Source organism: Filicampus tigris, chromosome 6 (genome assembly GCF_054856515.1).
Source record: "Filicampus tigris isolate MCC_2025a chromosome 6, RoL_Ftig_1.0, whole genome shotgun sequence".
Taxonomy (NCBI): domain Eukaryota; kingdom Metazoa; phylum Chordata; class Actinopteri; order Syngnathiformes; family Syngnathidae; genus Filicampus; species Filicampus tigris.
The window spans coordinates 6,272,200-6,283,475 of NC_141222.1; positions in this window are offsets into that span (position 1 = coordinate 6,272,200).

Here is an 11,276-nt window from a genome sequence, read left to right on the forward strand (position 1 = left end):
AGACAGTTTAAAATTCAATATTAAATTTTCTTAGTGGCATCAGGGTCAGTAACAAGCAATCTGAATGCAGTTTGAAATATTAAATATTTGTGGATTTTGTAATATTGTGGATACATTTGATACATAATCTTGCATTGAGATAATTTTTTTTTTTTATACTGTAAAAGTTTGCATTGGAGTTATTTAATAAAAAATAAAACATGAAATATATATATATATATATATATATATATATATATATATATATATATATATATATATATACCAAGGCGACACCACGACCCCCTATATATATATTTATTGTTTTATTTTTTATTAAATAACTCCAATGCAAACTTTTACAGTATAAAAAAAATAAAATTGTTCTACAACAACTGTTTCAGAACAAAAGTCAAGAGAGTCACACCAAACAAAGCAGCAATGTAACGAAAATACAAGTAATGTCAACATGACAACTAAAATACATCTCATTGCAAAATGTTTTGAAAAAGTCAGTAGTTCAAATAGTGTAAATACAAGGTAAAAACTTTAACAGTAGAAAAATATAAAATACTTCTACAACTGTTTCAGAACAAAAGTCAAGAGAGTCAAACCAAAAAAAGCAACAATGTAACGAAAATACAAATATAACAATGTCAAGTTGTCAACTATAATACCTTCCATTGCACAATATTTTGAATATAAAGTCAGAAAGAGCAAATAGAGTAAACAATACAATGTAAAAACCTTCAACACTATTAAAAATAAAATACTTCTACTACAGTCTACTAAGTCTTTAACTGGCCTCGCCCCGGCGTACTTCTCCGAGCTCCTCCACTCCACACACCTTCCCGGAGCCTCAGGTCTAGACTCATCTTGCACTGCTCAAGGTGCAGCCTGAATTTTATAAATAAAATTGTTTTGTAAAGTAGAGCCTCCATTGAATATGGACTTCTGGAGACTCTGAGGCTACCTGTGTGAATATTTGGTGGTCGACGGAGGGACCGTAGGAGAATACTGGCAGCCACGCTTCCGTCAGCCTGCTCCAGGGCAGCTGTGGCTATAGGACATAGTTTACTGCCGCCAGAGTGTGAATCTGTGAGTGCATAACTTTTAGTGTGTGGTTGTCCATAAGAGCACCATATACTGTAAATCTGATGCATTATTATTACTGTCATGTTCTGTCTTTGTTGATTTAGGCTTTTGACCTCAGTTTCATGTTGTTCATTGTAACTTTGTCTCTGTCTTGTTAGCTTATTGTGGCCAGCTGTGCTTGTCATGATCCCAGCCCCTAGTGTTAGCCACTCAGCTCACTCCAACCCTTTGTTTCTTGTCCAGGTGTTCCTCGTTGTCTTGTCAATTTGTCTGTGCTGAGTTCCCTTCTTTCTTTCAGTCCTCGTGGGTTCATTGTCAATTGTCAGTTGGCATGTCAATGTTGCTAGTCAAGTCCTAGTGCTTGTTTAGTTTCTTTTGATCCTCGTTGTTTTGGTATTTAATATCCAAGTACCTTGTTTGCCTATTTGTTTTCTTTGGAAATTAAACACATCTTGTTTTGAACATCTCCCTGCTTCCCTGCGTTTGGGTCCTCCTCCACGCCAATCCTGACAATTACCTATAGAGCAAATGTTTCCCCCTTCTACCCTTCCCCTACCCTTCAACAAATGCATTGCGCTTGCACAAAGCCACCAATAGATCAATTAACCATGTTTGCACCTCACAAAATGAATTTTCACTGCATCACCAAGGCACCTACTCCACGTGAACAATTTAATCAAAGATTTGGTTGGGTGTGTGCCGGTGAACAGAATCTCATATTGGTAACCATCCATCCATTATCAATACCGCTCTATTCTCACGAGGATTACGGGGGGTGCTGGAGCCTATCACAGCTGTCATCGGGCAGTAGGCGGTGAATACCCCGAACTGGGTGCCAGCCAAGGGCAGGGCCATACAGAGACAAATAAACTCACACACTCACAATCACACCTAGGGGCAATCTAGAGTGATCAGTTAACCTACCATGCATGTTTGTGAAATGTGGGAGGAAACCAGAGTACCCGGAGAAAACCCACACAGGAACGGGGAGAACATGCAAACTCAACACAGGAGGCCGGAATCGAACCCACGACATCCGAACCGTGAGGCGAACTTGCTAAACAGTTTAACACTGTGCCGCCCTCATATCGGTAACACAGTTAGGTACAGGGTGATACAAAAAAAAAACGGTCATCACCTAAACTTGAACAACTTTTGAAATAATTAATCAATTATTTTTATTTTTCTGATTTACCAAGAAGAATTAAGGTTCTAAGAGTCCAGCAAATTTGACCTTTGAGATGCCATGAACTATGGAGAAAAATATAAATATATTTGATGCATATTTTCAGCAGAAGTCTATCCACGCAGCTCAATTGCAATTCAAAGAACGGTTCGGATGTCGGGAATTTCCTGTCCACTCAATGATCTACAGATGGGTCAACAAGTTCAGAACTCATGGGACTGTGCATAACATCAATTGTAAAGACACTAACAGACAATCACTCTGGACGACTGAAATCATCAAGGACACCACACAACATTGCTGCTGTCAGAGACTCTGTTGTCCGCAGCCCAAGCAAGTCTGCGCGTCGGCAAAGTCAGGAGCTTGGAACCAACTGGGAGTCTGTGCGGGGAATTTTTATCGCAGATCTCCACATGTATCCCTATGGGATACAGATTAAACAAAGGTTTACACCTGACAACATGAGCAAGCGAGTTATCATGTACCATTGGTTTTACGACAAAATTGATGCTGTGCCAGACTTCCTTGACAATGTCTGGTTTTTGGCCGAGGCACATTTTCTGTTGTCAGGTCATGTGAACTCTAAGTACAACATCTTCTGGGGTAGCACATCCCCTGAGCACTGTCTGCAAAAGCCATTACACTCTGTGAAGTGCACTGCCTGGGTTGTTAACTCCAAACATGGCATCATTGGACCATTCTGGTTCGAGGACGACAGCGAGCGGTCCGTGACAATCAACATTGAGCAATATGTCCAGGTGCTTGGCAAGTTCTGGACAGCACTTGGTCGACGGAGAGTGGTCGTCAGGGTCCTCCAGTGGTTCCAGCAGGATGGTGCCACCCCCTACACCTTAAAAGAGTCATTGACATGGCTACAGCAGTGTTTCTATGACCGACTGAGCAGCCGCAGGTGTGACCCGCAGTGGTCGCCGCATTCACCGGACTTGATGCCCCCAGATTTTTATCTGTGGGAATACCTTAAGGACAGGGTGTATTGCAACAACCCCCAGACTATCCCTGACCTGAAGGCAACAATCACAGCAACAATAAGAGCGATACCAAGGCAGGAATGCGCGAGGGTCATTGAGAACTTTGCCCGCCGGATCCAAATGTGCCTGCAGCTCAGGGAGCTCATTTGGAGCATATTTTTTGAGCGCCAGTGAAACAAAGTTTTTGTTTAGCACAGATATAGAACTTTGGAGATGTCTGCTACACAGGCTTGACCTAATGTAGCTGAAGTTTTGTGTCAATCTAAATGAAATTTTGGAAGTTATTCGATTTTCGGTGATGACTGGTTTTTTTTTTTTGTGTCACCCTGTAATATTAAACTGTCATTCCTGCGGTTCTGTTTAGGTTTTCAAGAATTCAATGTTCAACGTTTCATTCGTTTTCAACTTGATTCCAGACCAAGGCGACACCATGACAACTCCCCAATTTAATCTAGCCATCTTGTCCTTGGTCGTCCTCGAGGCCTTTTACCAGTTGGTGTAGCCAGCAAAACTGTCTTGCAAGCCCATCATGTGGCATTCTCATCACATGCCCATACCACTGTAATTGGAACCTTTCAATTTGAAGAAGCAACAGCTCAACATTTTGGCATTTGCGTATTGCATATGTGTATTTGAAGGTAAGCCATTGTAAAGTACAAAAAAAAGCTCGACAAAGTAATTAAGATGGCGCTTCTTCATCCTCGTGAATGGACTATATGTGCGCAGCACTTCCGCGTTTGATGTCGTAAGGCACCAAACCTTCCGGTGCAGGGTAAACCTAGCAGAGCACGCTGTTCATGTGATGTAAATCTAGCCCAGGGGTCGGCAACCTGCGGGTCCGGTGCGGACATGCGGCTCTTTAATCCATATGTTACGGCTCTGCGTAGCTTGGGAAAATAAATTATACATTTCCGATTGAAGTGTATTGTAACGTCTTCCAAAGACATGATCTCAGACGTAGCTTGGTTATCTCCCTTTTTATTATTCCAACACGGTTACCTTTTTGTCATACCAACTACGGTGCAACAACAGTTCTGTTGTATATACACACAGATCTCTTTGTCCTCGCCATCCGCTTATTCCTCACTCGCACACCCCTCCCATCCAGCAAGTCGTGGGATGCACTCAGGAACCTCGGAAACAACACAACTGAGCAAAACACAAACGTCACCACAACACAGATAACCCAATTCGTTACAGTATGTTATTTGTCTCAAAAAGGTGCATCATAACTTCTAAGTAAGTAAGTTTTTAACTTCTTTCATCAGACCTTGTGCAATTTCGGTGATCAGCATTCACCTTCTTCAGAGACGTTTTACTTCTACAGCCGTTGACGACGCGTCAGCAGGAAGCCGGCATGCTCAAAAAGCCCAGCGACACTAAAACTGAACAAAGTATTTTTTGTATTTTTTTTTGTGTTTAATTGTAGTTGTAAATTGTAACATTATTAGGACCCCGAAATATTAAAATAAAATTATATAGTCACTGTCGGCCGAAAATCTCGGAAGTCCAAATATGGTCAAATTCATTTTTTTCATCATAAATCGATTCTTATGGTCGCTCCTTACTTCGTCTTTAATTTATATGCAATTCTTGCCAATTTAGAGTGGTGAAAATGTGCAAATAGTCAAATAAAGCACAATTTCACTGCCGGAGATGTGTGCAACACGATGATGTGTTCTCCGTCTGCTGAATGCAGCCTTTTTTTTTTTTAATAGACAATAACAAGTGAAAATAGTAAGGTTCGCTGGATTATATTGGCGTGTTTAGTATGGATTTCTAATATGGATGCTTCATTGCAAAAAGACCGCTCTCACGTGTGTGTGAGGTAAATCTCCGTTTCATTTTAATATGCACTTTAGATGCGGTTAATTGGATCATTGTTTTATTTGCTGCCTCACTCAGGGCTTTAAACCTGAAAGAAGGTGTTTTGTGAAGGTGTTGGAGCCAAAATGAAGATGCATTGTATTGGGCAGGTTTCATTTGCTGGTGTAACGTTTCAAAGGCTGGGGGCACGATGAGCACCGACTTTGGAGTAATGGTACCGCCAGTTTGGTTTTTATACTCTTTTAATCAATTCAAGAGTCAAATTACCGATTTAATGTATTTTCTAGGTAGTAATATGTGAACGTGAGTGTGCAATTAGGTATTATACAAATTGAATGAAGCGGTGCCTGGGAACTCAAACAAGCTGGCGTTTTTTTGGGAGGTTAATGTCAATAAGTGTTTGCGGCTCCCAATGCGTTCTTTTTCCGTGGAAACTGGGTCAAAAATGGCTCTTTGAGTGTGAAAGGTTGCCGACCCCTGCTCTAGCCCTATGTCCGTAACCGACTCAAAAAGAACAGGGACCGCTCCTTTGTTTAATGGCTACTCGAACAGCGAGTAATAATCATTTTACGCGATGACGTCTATGCCAAAGCACAAGCCGTCAAAATGGGACGGTCTAAAACCCTTCATGTCAAAAAGCTTAACGTGGTTTAATGTTAGAAAACTACGACCAATTGCCACCAAAATTCACATGCATGTCTCCACTTATGCCCACTTTAATCTCTGAAAATATCAACGCAGTCACCACAGTATTTTGGTGGTGATCAATCGTAGTTTGCTTACATTAAGACACATTAAGGTATTTTACAAGCACATTAAACATATTAGACTGTCTCATCAAAGAAAAACGACGGCTCTAGGAGATCTAAGTAGTTTTTTAATTCGGGTGGTCCTAGAGCTAAAGGTATTTTATTAATTAAAAGTCTGTTCTGCGTATATTTGAATGTAAATTATGTACCGGTACTTTAGCTCCTCCCCTGGGACCACCAGTTCATCGAGTCCCATCATTCCCCCTCTGAGGCAGACGGGTGTGGGTACCGCTGTCGCCCCTCTTCACTAGAGGGAGGCTGCTCTTGCTCAGACTCCCTGTCTCAATCATCCGTAGACTCACCCTTGTCAACATTTGGAAACAGATGTAATGCATCTTCGACTGTAAAACATTTTGTTTATTACTCATGGTGACTTCTGAAAAATCAATGCTGCTGCTGAAAAGTGGAATAAGGACTCAAATATTTTTATGTTTTTTAATACAACAAAATGGCAGCATGAGAATAATATTTACACAGACACATATAAAGTTGAAAGGCCAGGAACATTGTTAATCTATGCACACAGAGTAATAATAACACATCAAAAGCTTGAGAACTGTCAAACTAAGGCTGTGGGAGTTATATTCAAACAAACAGCGCCCTTGTGTGGTTGCCGGCTGCATTATTACATCAGCGGGGGCTGCTCATCAAAGCGCAGTAACACCGTGAAGAACCTATATATCTGGTTAGGAACACAGCAGTGAGGCTTTATGTACTGTCCTCTCACCTCCATCCATCCATCCATTATCTTCCGCTTATCCGAGGTCGGGTCGCGGAGGCCGCAGCTTCAGCAGGGAAGCCCAGACTTCCCTCTCCCCAGCAACATCTTCCAGCTCTTCCGGAGGGATCCCAAGGCGTTCCCAGGCAAGCTGGGAGACGTAGTCTCTCCAGCGTGTTCTGGGTCGTCCTCGGGGTCTCCTGCCGGTGGGACATGCCCGGAGCACCTCACCAGGGAGGCGTCGAGGAGGCATACTAATCAGATGCCCGAGCCACCTCAACTAGCTCCTCCCAACGCGGAGGAGCAGCGGCTCAACTCTGAGTCCCTCCCTGATGGCCGAACTTCTGACCCCATCTCTAAAGGAGAGCCCGGACACCCCGCGAAGGAAACCCATTTCAGCTGCTTGTATCCGAGATCTTGTTCTTTCGGTCATGACCAGGGTTATTATAGTTTTGGATTTTTCATTTTAGTTTAGTTTTTATTTCGTTTTGACTTTTTATTTCTAATTCAGTTAGTTTTAATTAGATTTTAGAATAGATTTGTTAGTTTTTATTAGTTTTAGTTTTGGGGAAAATGCCTAGTTTTAGTTTAGTTTTTATTAGTTTTAGTTTTTTAGAATTTGATGTATTTGTCAGGTGCGGCTTTTTTTTTTACAGTAACAAGTGTTATTTATTCAAATAAAGAAACCACTTGAAAAATGTATTAACTTACTAACAATGTATGAATAACCATCAACAAATAAAACACAACAGTCCACTTAAACTTAAGTGCAATAAGGCCAAGAAAAGTGCAGCGTTTTAATGCTGCTTCTAAAGTGAAAATGCAGAGAGAGAGACAGAGAGAGAGGTTTTTCCCCTTGAGCAATATGCCGCACGAGACCCGTCTCCGTGGCAATGCATTTGCTTTTGTCCGAGAAACAATCATAATCAAAATAATCCCAAATAGAGGCTTTGTCGTTTTCTCCCAACTTTCGCCATTATAATGTTGTTTTAGTTTTGTTTTATACCCATCAGATCTAATTGTAAACACGTTACGTCACTTCAGACGTCGAGGTGCCGTACAGCTCGTAAAACCGGCAGCACTGTGTTTTACATTCTAAATGATCACAAAAGCTTACAAAGACGAAAACGAATGGTATTTTCGCTACGATTATCGTTCGTTTTGGTTAGTCTTGTGAGTAGACAATGTCGTTTTAGTTAGTTATCGTTTTTCAAAAAAGATTTTCATTTTTATTTTATTTCGTAAACGAAAATGTTTTTTTAATTTTAGTTTTCGTTATTTCGTTCGTTTTAGTTTACGATAATAACCTTGGACATGACCCACAGCTGGCGGCACGGTGGCCGACTGGTTAGCACGTCCGCCTCACAGTTCAGAGGTCGTGGGTTCGATCCCGGCTCCGGCCTCCCTGTGTGGAGTTTGCATGTTCTCCCCGTGCCTGCGTGGGTTTTCTCCGGGCACTCCGGTTTCCTCCCACATTCCAAAAACATGCATGGTAAGTTGATTGGATACTCTAAATTGCCCCTAGGTGTGATTGTGAGTGCAGATGTTTGTCTCTGTGTGCCCTGCGATTGGCTGGCAACCAGTTCAGGGTGTCCCCCGCCTACTGCCCAAAGACAGCTGGGATAGGCTCCAGCACGCCCCGCGACCCTTGTGAGGAGAAGCGGTACAGATAATGGATGGATGGATGACCCACAGCTCATGACCATAGGTGAGAGTAGGAACGTAGATCGACCGGTAAATTGAGAGCTTCGCCTTTCGGCTGAGCTCCTTCTTCACCACGACAGACCGATACAGGGTCTGGCTCACATCAGACGCTGCACCGATCCGCCTGTCGATCTCCCGTGCCATCCTACCCTCGCTCGCGAACAAGACCCCAAGATACTTGAACTCCTCCACTTGGGGCAGAATCCCATCCCCGACCTGGAGAGATTATGCCACCCTTTTCCGATTGAGGACTATGGTCTCAGATTTGGAGGTGCTGATTTTCATTCCGACCGCTTCTCACTCGGCTGCGAACCGCCCGAGCGAGAGTTGGAGATCGCGGCTTGAAGAAGCCAACAGTACCACATCATCTGCAAAAAGCAAAGATGCAATACTGAGGTCCACTGTTCCACGGCCGGGACGAAAAGCATACTGCTCCTCCTGAATCCGAGATTCGACCTTCCGGCTGACCCTCCTCTTCAGCACTCCTGAGTAGACCTTACCGGGGAGGCTGAGGAGTGTGATCACTCTGTAATTGGAGCACACCCTCCGGTCCACTAAGCATGCCCACACCTGCATGGCGCCTCTCACCTTGGGCAACTGAGTGAAAGAGTGTCCAACCCCTCTCGATAGGACAGGTACCAGAGCCCAAGCTATGTGTGGAGGTGACCTGACTATATCTTGTCGGAACTTCTCAACCTCACACACCAGCTCGGGCTCCTTCCCTGCCAGAGAGGTGACATTCCATGCCCCAAGAGCTCATTTCTGTTGCCGGGGATCGGACCGCCAAGGTCCCTGCCTATAACCGCCGCCCAGCTCGCACAGCACCCGACCCCTTTGGCCCCTCCCACCGGTGGTGAGCCCATGGGAAAGGTGACCCACGTTGCCTTTACGGGCTGAGCCCGGCCGGGCCCCATGGGTGCAAGCCCGGCCACCAGGCACTCGCCATCGAGCCCCACCTCCAGTCCTCTCACCTCTTCTTCACAAATATGGGCAACCACACACATAAAAGTAATCCCAAAAATACGCCAAATCATTGACAATTGATAGAAATTATCTGAAGTAAACCTGCTTCAGAACAATGGCGCTCGGCATGACCGGAAGGTGCGTTGCCCTATGAGATTTTACCGAAAATATGTCACACCCACTCCGTGCATATAGTCCATATGCTGGGTCTAATGTGACAGCTTTTTGATCATCCCACTCTGGCCCGCCGCTCCCAATACGCAGAGCACGCACAGTGCGTAGGTTACCATCTCGTACTTAGGGATACAATGCGAGATCGTATAGTGTGCACGTATGTCATGTGTGCACATGAAGCTCAGGGAGTGAAATGCATGTACTGGCATTACATATTCAGGATACAAAAAAAACCTGTAGGTGTATTGCATTCCCATTCCCATTCAATCCAATTACAGGTACATTAAATAAAAATGTATATTTTGCAATATTACATAACTTGTTGGCAAAACAAGATTTTGCGGAGTTAAGTGGATAATTGGTCACAAAATACCTCAGTGGTCATCCCACGTATCTGTTTTTGTTGGCCAACAATTAAATGACTGAGACAGGTCAGACAGAGCTGGCTGGATACATGTTGGTTTTAGCGCAGTCAGATTCAAAAGTGACTCGAAGGGAATGGATGGTGACTATTTTGGATCGTGTTCACTGTCGGACGTATTCTGTTCGAATAGCATTTGCAAAGAAACGTGAGAACTGTCAAAATCATCCGGACTACTTGTTATCATGGAGGTGCGCTAAGAGCTAGCACGCTAGCCCTACGCACCCAACTTGTAAGTAAATACCTCACTAATTCCCGTCACGAATCACCCACCGCTTTACTATCCAAAGACAATATTACCAATATCGTCTGCTAAATTTGTCCCCGTAAAAAAAAAAAAAATTACAAACGTTTTGTTGTGGTTATGTATCAGTCACAGAACGTGCATTTTTGTATGAGTCTTGGGGTTGAAGCGAATTTCTCTTTTCCACAAGTTAACAAACTGGTCATGTAGAAAGGTTTGAACAACTTCATGAAGCTACCAAATCTTCTTCCCCACACACCTGCACAAAAACCTTCAGGCCACGAAAAATTGTTAGACCGCGTTACGTTTGGGGGCACCATCTGACTTTTCATCTTAGGGCACCTAAAGGGGTAGCAACGGCCCTGATCCGACTGTTGTATCTGTGCCAGGCATATTTTTCAGGACAACTTTGGTTGAAGTGAGTTTGGTGCATTTATCTTCGGTTCCTACACATAAAGTTGTAGTAAAGCAATTTAATATCTGAATTTTTTTTTTATAGTCTTAAAATACATTTCCTCTTCTGTTATTGAGTTTTCCCATAATTCAGCAATGATTGTGCACCTGTTTCCTCTATAGTGGGTTGATTTGAGATGGTCTGTTTGTTTGTATAAATCATTCACAGCACGGTAAATAGCTTGCTCACACAAAAGGATGGTAAGTGAGTGAACAAAATGAGAAACCCTTTCACCCTACACTGTCACTTTACAGCTGTTATACCTCCCGGTGTATTTCCTCATTTCAACAAGGACTTTGCACTCGACTGCTCTCTGTTGTAGCTGTCAGCTGTCTGGAATGTTTGTTTGATTGGCTTCATTAATGAGGAATTACTAGGGCAAACCTGCGTGACATCTAATTTTACAGAGAACCATCATACATGTTTGAGATGTCGATACATTCAACAAGTATAAATGATGCTAAAACATTTTTTTTTTTATGTTTTATCATTTAATACTAAAACTGGTCACCTAAAATGTGAATGGATGAGACATGCAGTACATGTGCGCGCTCTCAAATAATAATTGTTTTGTGTTGTTTCTTTGTGACGACTGATATGATGTGGCAAAATACAAGCTTGCTGTACTGCAATTGTGTGTTGTAATTGGGAGTAGTAGTGGTAGCGATAGTAAGGAAGTTTATGCAGACCAGTCTCACATTGTTTAATAATGG